The sequence below is a fragment of the Mesoplodon bidens genome, assembly GCF_964165515.1.
Source record: "Mesoplodon bidens genome assembly, chromosome: 10".
Lineage (NCBI taxonomy): Eukaryota > Metazoa > Chordata > Mammalia > Artiodactyla > Ziphiidae > Mesoplodon > Mesoplodon bidens.
In genome coordinates this window covers 83,790,198-83,802,253 of record NC_138172.1, presented here as the reverse complement: position 1 = coordinate 83,802,253, position 12,056 = coordinate 83,790,198, and positions in this window count along the sequence as shown.

Genomic DNA, 12,056 nt, shown 5'->3' with positions numbered 1-12,056 from the left:
GAGAAAACGCTGTTTCAAGAGGAAAAGGCTGTGGCACGGGTGGATTCTTCTGGAGGTCTAGAAGCCTAGGAATCATTGCAAGTGCCAGCCTTAATTCCTCTTCCTCCTCCCCACCCAGCCTGCCCCCACGGCCTTGTTAAGAGCGCTCAATAAATAATAGATGTCTGAGGAATATTTGTTGAACTGCTGAATGGCTCCCTTTCCCCATTCTCTCTCTGCTTCTACTTTGGTCCCTGTTAATTACTCACATTTTGGCATTTCTGATTCAAGAGAATTTGAAGGATCAGAAGGTCTTTTTTTAGAGATCTCGAAATCAAAAATTTTTACCTTTGAGGTCTGTAAATGGTCTTGAGTGAGTCGCTAAACCCAGTGAAATTGTATATAAAATTTTTGTCTATGCGCCCGAGTCATCAGATCATCCAAAGGACTGAGATGGAGCTCCCCATTCATTTTCCTAGCCACTATTAACATGTTGCACTTACCTTTCATGGTTTCCCCCAACCAACTGTTAACCCTTTGCAGTCAGGGATTCTAACGTCTACATCTTTCATTTTCTGCATTCTGTGATCACCTCCATACAGAGCACAGTAGGCAGTCAGCATGGAGTAAACATGATTTCTAAGTCCTCTACTGAAGGGCATTAATTTTTTTGTAGATTTTTCACTTTTTTTTTTTAAGTTTATTTATTTATTTTTTTAATTAGTTTCTGCTTTATAAGATTTTTCACTTTTAATTACCGAAGTGACTATATCTCACAAAAGTGAACACGACAAAAAGTGAGAAGCTCCTTGATTCCCAATTCCGCTTCTTAACCTATTTAAAAATGTATATATACAGTCACAAACTATGACTTATAAAAATTAGTTCATGCTATATATTACAATTCAGCAAATTTCTGGGGTTTGTTTATTTGTTTTAAACTTAGATTAAATCCTCTCCAGAAACTGCCAAACCAACATGTGGGTACCTACATCTATCCCATTCTTTTTAGTATATTATTTCCGTTGAATGGATGGGCATATTTTCAAGTTTCTGATATTGCAAAATATTACAGTGAACATCCTTAGACATATATTTTAATTTTTTAATTTTTTGTATTTCTGTAGGATGGCTTTTTTAAAGAAAAATTGCTGAGTAGAGATTATTTTGATAGATATTGCCAAACTGCTCTTCGGAGGGGTATTTATCATGAGTTTCACTAAGTTTGTCAAGACTGCTCTCCAAGGCCCTGGAAGGGGTCGCCCTGTATGAACATATGTTTTTGTAAAACTTGCAAAAGTATATTATAATGGAAATTAGTTAAGACTGCAGCCTCTTTTTATTCCAATTTTTCCTCAGATACGTTATATATGCTTTAGAGTAGCTGTATCTGTTGAGAATGTCTATTCTTTTTCTTTAAAAGGACCCCCTTGTGTCCTTTTTAGGAAACTTGTGTAAGTTTCAGACTTCACAAAATCTGGATCCGCCTCTGCTGGTCTTCCGAAAATTAATTTCTGCTCCCAACAGAAGCAGAAGAGAGAGTGCCCGGATTGCCCTGAATTATATTTTGCCCAGTGCCTCTTCCCCAGCGACAATAAAGCGTCAAATTTCATTATCAGCGTGGTCTCACTGAAGCTTGACTTAACTCTTCCGGGTTAGAGCGATTGAGAACTTATGAAGGAAATATTTAACTATGATTACAGACGGAGGTTTACCTTCTCGGTTGGTCCCATGGTGTAATGGTCAGCACTCTGGACTTTGAATCCAGCAATCCGAGTTCGAATCTCGGTGGGACCTCTCTCAGAGGAACATTTTATAGTTCTTGGAATCATATCTGACCCGGAAAGAAAGCGTTCCTCTGCTTTACACATTTGTGGTCGTGTACAGTGGTATTGGATTCTACGACTCTGTTCAAACAAAAGGACAGAATACTTCTCCTGGGAACTAACGAATTCTTTAAAATTAAGCTTTCCAATCGCACAAAGTTCAATAGCAAGAAGGCTGACTAGAAATGGTCAGCCTCCCAGCAACCTCATGAACTTTTCAGGGCTCGGGCGGAACAGCTCCAGCAGCGCAATTCCTTGATGGAGACCGCATCTCAAAACCTCCAAGGTACCAAGGCCTCCTCACCGCGCCCGCTCCTAAGCCTAAAACCCCACGTGCCGAGTCGCCGAGCCTCGGCCGGGAGCGCGCTTTCTCCGTCCGGGGTCACTTCTCACCTCCTCTTCCCATTCCCATTTCACTGAGACAGTTCACTCTCCTCTGCCTTCTCTCATTCCTTCTCTCTCCTCTTCTCGTTCTCATCACCCACCCCAAATGCGAAGCCGGCTTGGAAACTCCTCGAAAGCCTGCAGCCGCGGAGCGCGCAGTTCCTGCCGTCCAAGCAGAAAAACTCACGTCTCTCCCCGCGTCTCCCCTCTCCCGCCGCTCGGGCCCGCGGGAAATGGAGCGAACCTCTGAACGCGACCTTCTCAGAAAGTGCCAAACACCTGCACCCGAAGCACCCGGAAAACGGTTCGATGGAGCCGAGGCTCAGGGACGAGAAATGCCCCCCTGAAAAAGTACTCTGTGTGTAGACAGAGATCAAGTTGGAGACAAAGCTGATCAAACGTAGAAAGTCCGGTTAGTTCTAGATAGCCACTCATTTGCCATTAGAATGAGAAACGTAGGCGAGTGGGAGGAAAGATTTCCTTCAGCTGGACAGGAACTAAATTAGGAGGAGACAGGTATCTATGTTCTGTACAAATTAATCTCTTCTACGTCATAATAGGCAACCCTTAAATCCAGTGATCTATTTTCAGGTTCCTTCTTGCTTCAACATTTTAATGTTCTCATATGTAACCAAAAAGTAAGTCAAGTCCTTCTCTCACCAATTCCAGTAACTCACTAAACTATAAATATTTCATTGACTCATACTATGATTTACCATTGGTTACACAGATACTTTGTAACAAAGTAAGGTTACTAAGTTTATGAAAACAGATTCTTTTGTTTCCCACTATGAGCACTTGATTCTATCTCTACTTAGGTGGTCTGTGATGATGCTAATTGCAGGGGGAAATAACATTTTCTGCTTGGAGTGTTGCCTTAGCAGGTGTGGTCCTGTCTTCTTTCAACCTTGTTGATGCTAGTATGAGCAAAAGTATCCTCCAAAGTATCCTCTCTCTTCTGAACTGGCCTGATAGCCTTCCCGGTGTGGGGAGTTTCTAACTGCATTCTCTCCAACCAATGCCACCTCCAGCCTGTGGTTTTCAGACATCTGCAGCACTAACATCCTAACCCAAATTCAAAACCTCAAATAGACTCCAGAGTTCCAACCACCCTCCTGGAACTTTGGGAAATGACGTAACAAAAGGGAGAACCACTTCATCTCAAATACTGAAGGGGAAATTATGACCTAATCATTATGGTCATATTTAGCATCAAGGACCCATTTGTCCCAGCTCAAATTCAGTAACTCAGACATTATCCCAAGCCTCTAAATTACAGTAATGAAACATACCTGGCTGGAGGAGGTACCTGCACTCAAGTGACCCAGGGCTGGAGAGAAGGCCAAGGAACAGCTGATATAGGGAGGCAGAACCAGTAACAGACGCATGAGAGGCTGGGAGAGCATGTGGACACTTCTGTAGGAACCTTACCTGGTCTGTGGATCTCCCATTCTTTAAGGAAGCTGAAGGAATCCCCATGGATATTAACAAGGACTCCCTCCTTGACCAAACTTGTGTCAAGCTCCTCTGAGCCCTCTTACAAACCATCTTTGGCCTGCCCAGCCCAGTTATAGTAAAGAATCCTGTTGATTCCAGTTTTGGCAAGAATCCCGCTAAGCCAGTTTATCTAGAATCCCCCCAACACCCTTGATATCCAGTCAAGTTCCCCTTCCTTCACTCTTGATCAATTTAATCAAGTTTCTTTCAGTAATTTTCCACCCAATGACTCCTTATTCTGCCCCTTTGGCTAAAAATCCCCAGCTGCCTCTGTTGTATTCCGAATGGAGTTTAATCTTCCTGATTGCAATAGTCTTAAAGTCTTCCTTGTCTGTTTGACTCCATCTGGTGCAATTTTTCTTTGACAGTTTCCACAAAGAACTTATAGACACATCCTGGGAAAACTGCTTTTTCAGAAAAGAGAGCTAACTTAGGATTTGAGGGTGCAATAAACGTAGAGAATGTGTGTCCAATGTAGATGACTGAATGAATTAATGGTAGCCAATTTCCTGAGGATATAAAAACAGATTTTAAAATTTGTCCAAGATATGAGGATGTGGCTGGTAAAATTGAAGGCAGGAGCAGCTTTCCTGGGCTGAACATTTACAGAAATAAAGAGCATTCTGGGTGATTGGATGTAATACATAGATACCTCAGCCAGACACAAAGCTTTAAGATCAACATGAGAAGCATCTGGATGCTTTATTAAATTACAGATTCCAGAGCACACTCCCTGAGATCATAATTTAATAGATCAAGAGTGAGGCCCAGAATTCTTCATTCACAACAAGCACTTGAAGCAGCCTAGAGATCATACTTCAAATACTGCTCTCACCTTAAAAAGATAAATAAAATAAAGCAAAAAATATTCTATCTTTATAAATGTAACAAATATTTTGTTGTAGTAAAAGAAATGAAAATTAAATTGCACTGCATTATCACTATCGCCTACTAAAATAACAGAGAAGCCAAAGTTGACAACATAGCATATTGGGGAAGGTGAAGGGAGAAAGGACCTCAGTCATTACTGGCTGGGAGTATAGATTAATAAAATTCCTTTGGAGGGCAGTTTGGCAGTACGTGTGAATATTTCAAATGCACATATCCTAGGACACAGCAAACTCCTTTTAAGAAATTTATCTTGCAGTATTACAAATGCATATATTCAAAATTACATATACATATATATGAATAACTTTATACATAAATGTCTCTCTGTATAATATTATATATAAATGTATAAAGTTATTCATTGCAGCATAGTTTGTAAAAGCAAAAGATAGGGGAAAAAACCTAAATGTCCAATAGAGGGCTGGTTAAATAATATACAATAACCCATATGTTGGAATACCATGGGTCCTTGGAAAAGCATAAACTGTCACTTTTTTTTATGATATGGAAAGTGCTCCAAGATATATTGCTTAGGGGAAAAGGGTAAGGTACAGACCAATATGCATAGTATGTTATTATCTGTGTTACCCCTTTTTGAGATAAAAAGATATGTTTATTTCATGTGGTATATATTCATATATGCTTAATATGATGCTGGAAGGAATTAATAACAATGGCTGTCTATGGCGAATGTAATTAGGTGGTTGGAAAATAAGAAAGGATGCAAGAGTTTTCTGTATAACTTTATATATATGATATTTTAATAAATATTTTAATAATTTTAAATTAAACTATATTTTATGTATAAAATACTTAAATAACTTTTATTTCATAAAATATTTTATATACATATAAAAATATTTTGCCCCAAAGTTCTGACAAGTTGGAGATCACAGCAGAAACTACACAATATTGACATTCTTCTGTTCTGCTAAAGGAGGAATCCTTGGATCTAACAGGAAATGTCATGTGGGATATATTTTCAGTTTTGTCTCTTTAACAAACTTGGTGAAAATTGCAGTACAGTTAAAAACAGGCTGAAAATATCCTGCAATTGTAACACAACATATAATAATTTGTTGTGTATATTTAGGCAATGTTTTATTATATCCCTCTTCCTCGAAAAAGTCCGTGTGAATATAAGTACACCTCCCACCCTGAGGCAAGTTTTTCTACTAGATTAGATGATGATAAGCATTGTCTACATGACAAGTACGAAATGAGTCAGTGAAGAGAAACCCGCTTACACAACGGCTGCCCCGGGGCGGCCATCGTCCAAAGAACCTCACGACGAGGGTGGGATTCGAACCCACGCGTGCAGAGCACAATGGATTAGCAGTCCATCGCCTTAACCACTCGGCCACCTCGTCTGTTGGGACAAAATCATGTTCTTCATTACTGCGGTTCCTTTCTGTCGTACTATATCTAATTGCCTTTTCTGGTTTAATCCTGACTCAATCCTCACAATCAGATATTTTTATATACATTTCACAGCAACCATAAAACTGAAAATGACACTTAGAGTGGTTCGATTACTTGGCACATATAAAATGAACAAGTAAAACCAGTACACGTCGGTATTTAAATACATAGATCCTTGTTGAACACATGAATGAATGAACATAGCCAGGATTTCAACCCTGATTTGCTGACTCGGCTCCAGTCAGCTGCCCTGCTGTGTTCTCCCAGAGATTAGGGTGCCTCTGCCGCTGCACTCGGCATTCGAGGGGCCGAATTCCCTACGTCCTGATTAGAACACGTCCCGGGATTCCTGTTTTCTGGGAGAGACCAGGAAGCAACAAAACCTGGCTCTGCTTCTGAAATTTGCTGGACTGCTGAAAGACTCCTTCATTTCGGTCTTGTTACCTTCTCTGGGGCTTGGGATTCATCAGTCTGCGACACACAGCAACGGGTGAAAACGTGGTTGAAAAAAAGTATCAGCAGAAACCCCGCAAGCGTCCTGACCCGGCCGTTTTGTTTCTAGAGCAGACTGGCGTCTTAGAGTGTACGATTGATTTACGGTGGCTACCACAAACACCGAGAAGGGCCAGGTGGGGAAATCCTCACTAGTGCAGGAGCCAGGACGCCTGGGTCCTGTTGTGGTTCTGTCCCACTCACCGTGTGCCCTCGGGCAGGCCACTTCACCAGTTCCATATCCACTCCTTCCCTCTCGCCTCCACAATTCCACCACCACCACCATTCTTCCCCACCCTCCCCACCCCCAGGAGGAAGCTGAACTTGACAACTTCAAATAAACTCAGCATCAATAAAACCCTGTCACTCACTAGGATTCAACTGCTTTTCTATATTTAGTGCAGACTTTTGGAGAGAAATTTGAAAAGACTCTAACATGCCCAAATGCTGTAGCTCCTTCCTTCCTATGAACTCTCTACTTCGGTTCTCAACTTTGGCAAGAGTGACCCTCTTCTTTCCCTCTCACGTTCCTTTACTGAATTTCATAAACTCATCTTCAACATACAACATACCCTGAACCACTTCTTCCCACTACAGGTTTTGCCCCATAAGGAGAAGTCCAGGCTCAGTTCCTCCACCTCTCTGCTCTTCTGATGTTAAATATTCATCCCCACAGTTGTATTTCTATTGCTGTTTGGCTTCAAGATAACCTGCTCCTCTGCTGATCCAGGTCGGCTTCCTGCAGTTCTTGCTCCCAACTGCTCTGATTCCCAGGCACCCTAGGCAGGGCTCCCACATCTAGAGCTTTATCATTAGTCACCGTGACCTGTGCTCCACGTGCTTCTGAATGACTTTAGGCCCCATATAATATCATATTTGTTTGTTTTGAGTGACCTCCCTAGAGAATTCTCCAACTCTTTGTGAGACCAGAAATGTCACAAAGAGTGCCCTATCTAGGGGCTAATTGTTGGGAAGTAGGAGGTCCATCAGAGCTTCTAGTCAGTCATAATTAGTGAACATTTCCTTTAATTTTCCAGTTTTTAGAGCTGCATTCTTTGCATTACTTGACTTGTGGTTGCTTCCTCCATCTTCAAAGCCTTCAGTGTAGCATCTAGCTTCAGTCCAAACATTGCCTTCTTCTTCTTTGCTTCCCTCTTATAAAGACAGTTGTGATTATATTTAGGGCCCATCCAGATAATCCAGGATAATTTTCCCATACCAAGACCCTTGATTTATTCATATCTTCACTTTCCTTTACCAAATAAGGTAACATTTACAGGTTCCAGGGTTTAGGACCTAGATACCTTTGACGGCTGTAATTTGGCTTACACAGTACATATATTTTTGAACCCAGTCATATAACTCCTGGGCATATCTCCCAGATATTTAGGGAAAACTTTACAATGATGCTTACTGTAAACAGGCACAGCATCTAATTTTGTCTTCAATCTAGTCATTAGTCCTCCTCTTTTCTCTTCTCTACTCTTCTCATTCTAAATATTATTAATGTGTGAGTTCTCCTACAGAAAAGCCAGAGTATTTGGGCTTGGTGTGATCCCTAGTTTTTATTTTCAATCCTTCTTGAACACTATTTTTCCACTCTCATAGCTTTATCCTCTTTACCTTCTCCTGTCAAAAATCCATAAAGAACAATTTAACCTAAAGTAGGTTTTGGAAATTTCTACTTCCATAGGTAACAAAAAACCTTTTTTCCCATCGAAAAATTACCTAGACCCTTATTTTCTCTAACAGCAGTGAGCCTGTTATCCAGACCATGTTTTCTGAGAAAAAGTATTTAAAGAACATTTTTCTGTAATATGATTGATTTTTCACAGAGGGGTCATATTTTTCCCTGTGGTTCCCCTTGTATCTTCAGAGATCCTTATGACCAGTAAATAATATACAGTCCCAAAGACATGGGGAATTCCTGAGCTGGGGAAGATGGCGGTTATCAAAGGGATACAACTAGATTACTCCAGGCTGAGAAGTTCCAGTTTAATACCAACAACAACAAGAATAGCCACCAAATAATAAAAGCACACTCTGTTCTAGGTCCCAGTGAATAAAAGTTTTGTACATTTCTTCTTTAAATCTCACAACAGTCATGAAATATAGGTATTATCATTTTCAGTTTACATGTGAAGAAACTAAGATTTAGAGAGATTAAATAACATATCCAACCCAGGCACCTGAGACATCTCCAAGGCCATTTCAACCCCCATATCTGGCAGGTTGCAAGGCTCTGTAAACAAATAGATAATACTGTTTCCCTTTTCTCCCTAGGCCAGTGTTCTCTATTGCAAATTCCAAGTGGTGTTTGCTCCTGAAAAAATGTCTGTCTCACATTAGGTTTCACTGGACTTTCTCATTCAGAAAGCAGAATTACCCAGCATGACCTCTGGGGAGGGTAAAGGGATCTTGCTAATTTGCTCCTTAGGCCTCTTTTGTGGTTTCTTAAAACCTTTTAAAAACTTTCTGAGGAGATGTTAAAATGAGTATAAATTGAAGAAGAAGAAATATGTGCTATAGAGCATTGCTCTGTGCAGAGTATGGACCTGAAATCTGGCCCTGTCAGTACTGATCTTGAGGATGTTTGGGCATCTCCAGAGGGAGCTGCAAGTTGGAGGGACAGAGGCAAGACTCCACCATTGGATTTGAGAGTATTTTAGGAGGGGAAATGCCAATAAAACGATCCAGATATCACTTCTCATTGCCTTGTCTGCCTAAGAACATAATGGAAACACAAAAACAACAACAACAAACAAAAAACAAAAACAAGAAAAACCAGAAAGAGAAAAAAGAGAACTCCCACTTAAGTGTAGAAATACTAAATCAGGGGATTCCGGTCACATACAATTCTCTAGTACTCTGAAGATAAAAGCTTACCAAAAGCTAGTTCATTTAATTTTCCCACATAAAAAGATTCCTGTTGAACTTTGATAGTGCATCTTGATGCTCTGTATTGCCACTATACATCATATCTTAGTGCAGGAAACAATAACGAATTGCTCTTTTCTTTTACTTCAAGGTTAATCATGATATCCTTGGTAAACACTTTACTGTGGAAGGGAAATCTCTTGTGGAGATAAACCCCAGGCAGAAACAGGAAGAGGAACCCCCCACCGACTGAAATAACATACCTCTGAGCACTGTTCTTGTGTTTGAAAACTTCATATTGAAATATAACAAACATACAGAAAAAGTACACAAATTATACTTGGCAATCTTTCATACAGTGAACCCATTTGTGTAACCAGCACCCAGATGAAGAAATAGAACATTCCCAGTATCCCAGAAACTCTTCTCCTGTCCTCTTCTAGCCACTACCCACAAGACAGGAACTGACTTAACTTCTTATACCATACATTAGTTTGGGCAGTTTTAAAATTTCATACAAAAGGAATCATACACTCTGTTAGTTTCTTTCACGCAACAAGTTTATGTTTGTGATTTTCCCCCCCTTACCCCTATTTGCTTTGGGCATATCAGAGGAGGTAGGACTTAGTTAAAAAAACAAAAACAAATTCCCCATCCCAAATTCTCATCCTGATCATCAGCTCCCTCATCCACTCCTGTTGAGCAGAATCCCAGTGTTGGGTGTTTATTTACTGGACATGAGGACAGACTCAGTCTAGGAGAGTGTGAACAAGAGAGTGGCTTGGAAAGTAAAAACGACTCAAAAAAATGATGGAGACATTTCAAACAGACATAGGAAGCCAGTTTGAAGGGACTCCCAGTGGCCAAATCTGGGAGTATTTGTGCACCAAAGTAGGTAAGTATCATAATCAATTATAAAGCATCAAAAAACTAGAAATGCATACAAATGATTGTTTAGTAACATGCCAAGCACTGACTGTAAATATGGTGGAATGACTGGAGTTGGAAAATCATTATTCTGTAACAATCATAATAAAGATTTGCTCAGACTGTGCATGTTAAATCTTGGGGGAGATTTTGATGAGGAACAGGATATTTGCAGTCTTAAATCACTGTCCTACAAACCAGGGATCAAAATTAACCTTACCAGTGAGTGACAGATAGTCCTTACCTGTCTCCAGGTATGATACTTGGAGAAGCACACAGCATTATCTACATAGTAATCCACTGAGGAATGCATAGTCTGAATCTAATCAGGAGAAAACATCAGTCAAAAACCAAAGTGAATGACATTCTGTTTTAAAAAAGAAAAGAAAAAAATACACTATTATTGAAATGGCACATTAATGTCATGAAAAAAAGAGAAAGGCTGAGGAAATGTCCCAGATTAAAGAAAACTAAAGACATGTCATCTAAATACAATACCTGACACCAGACTAGATCCTGTACTCTAGGGGGTAATTGGTCAAATTGGAATGCAGACTGTAGGTTAAATACAGCTATTTATTTAACATTAAATTCACTGAAGTTCATGACCCTACAGTGGTTATGTAGTAAAGTATTTAAGGGTAAGTGAACATGATATACTGCAGCTTACTCTCACATGAGAGAGAGAGGTAGGACATGGGGTAAAATATTAACAATAGCTAATGGGTAAAAGGTGTATGGTTATTTGGAGTAATATTTTTATTTTTTTCAAAATTTTCGTAAGTTTGATATTCAGAGGGAGAAAAAGAGAGACTGCGCTGGACTTGCCGGAGAAATCAATGCATGTGAATTGGGCCCGGGCCAACTCTTTAAAGTATAGGAAGCTTCCCCCCTTCCCAAACCTTCCGAGGTACTAATAATTCTTCATAGCTCCCTGGTTCCCAAGGGGTTGGTCGCGGAGAAACAGAAGCCAGTCGTGCCTTGCCTGCTCACCTTTTATCTAAATAACATCCCAGCCCAGCCCAGCCCACCCTCGACTAGCTCCGCAAGGCAAGGGGACTCCAGGGTTTTGCCGGAGGTAAGTGTTGGTAAATTGGACGATCTGGGCGCCTACGGTCCAGGACATCGTGAGCTCGCTGGGATGTTCCCTGCCATCACCACGAAACACTCAGTGGGTTTTTCTGGCTTCCGGAAATGGAGATTTGAGGGTCTTTGTTCCAAGGGAGTTGGTGCTGGACGCGGGAACTGGAGCTCTGCAGGCGCGGACCCGCTTTGACTCCACCTCTGCTTCCTTCCCAACGCCACCTCCTCAGTGGGTACCCCGGCTGCCCAGCTACCTGCTTCGGCCTCCTGAAGCCTTACATGTGGAAAGGGCAGGAATGGAGGGAGGCTGGAGAGAGTGAGAGACAACAGATTGTCGAGAGAACAGATTGCCTCTTTTCAGCCTCCTTCCTTTGGAGTCTCATTCTGTTGCTTTCTTATGAGGCCGCTGCTCAGTCTGTTTCGCAAATGGAGAATTTTACGCAAATGGAGAATTTTACATTCACGTTTCCTCTGCAATTTACTAAATCTTTGAGAAGCAAAGAAATAATGATTATAAATCACGAAAGGAATCCGAAGAAAACGATTTGCAGTTGGGGGTGTAGCTCAGTGGTAGAGCGCGTGCTTAGCATGTACGAGGTCCCGGGTTCAATCCCCGGCACCTCCACCGGTTTTGAGAGGATGCATTTGTGATCGAACCACTTTTCCTTTCATCTCTCC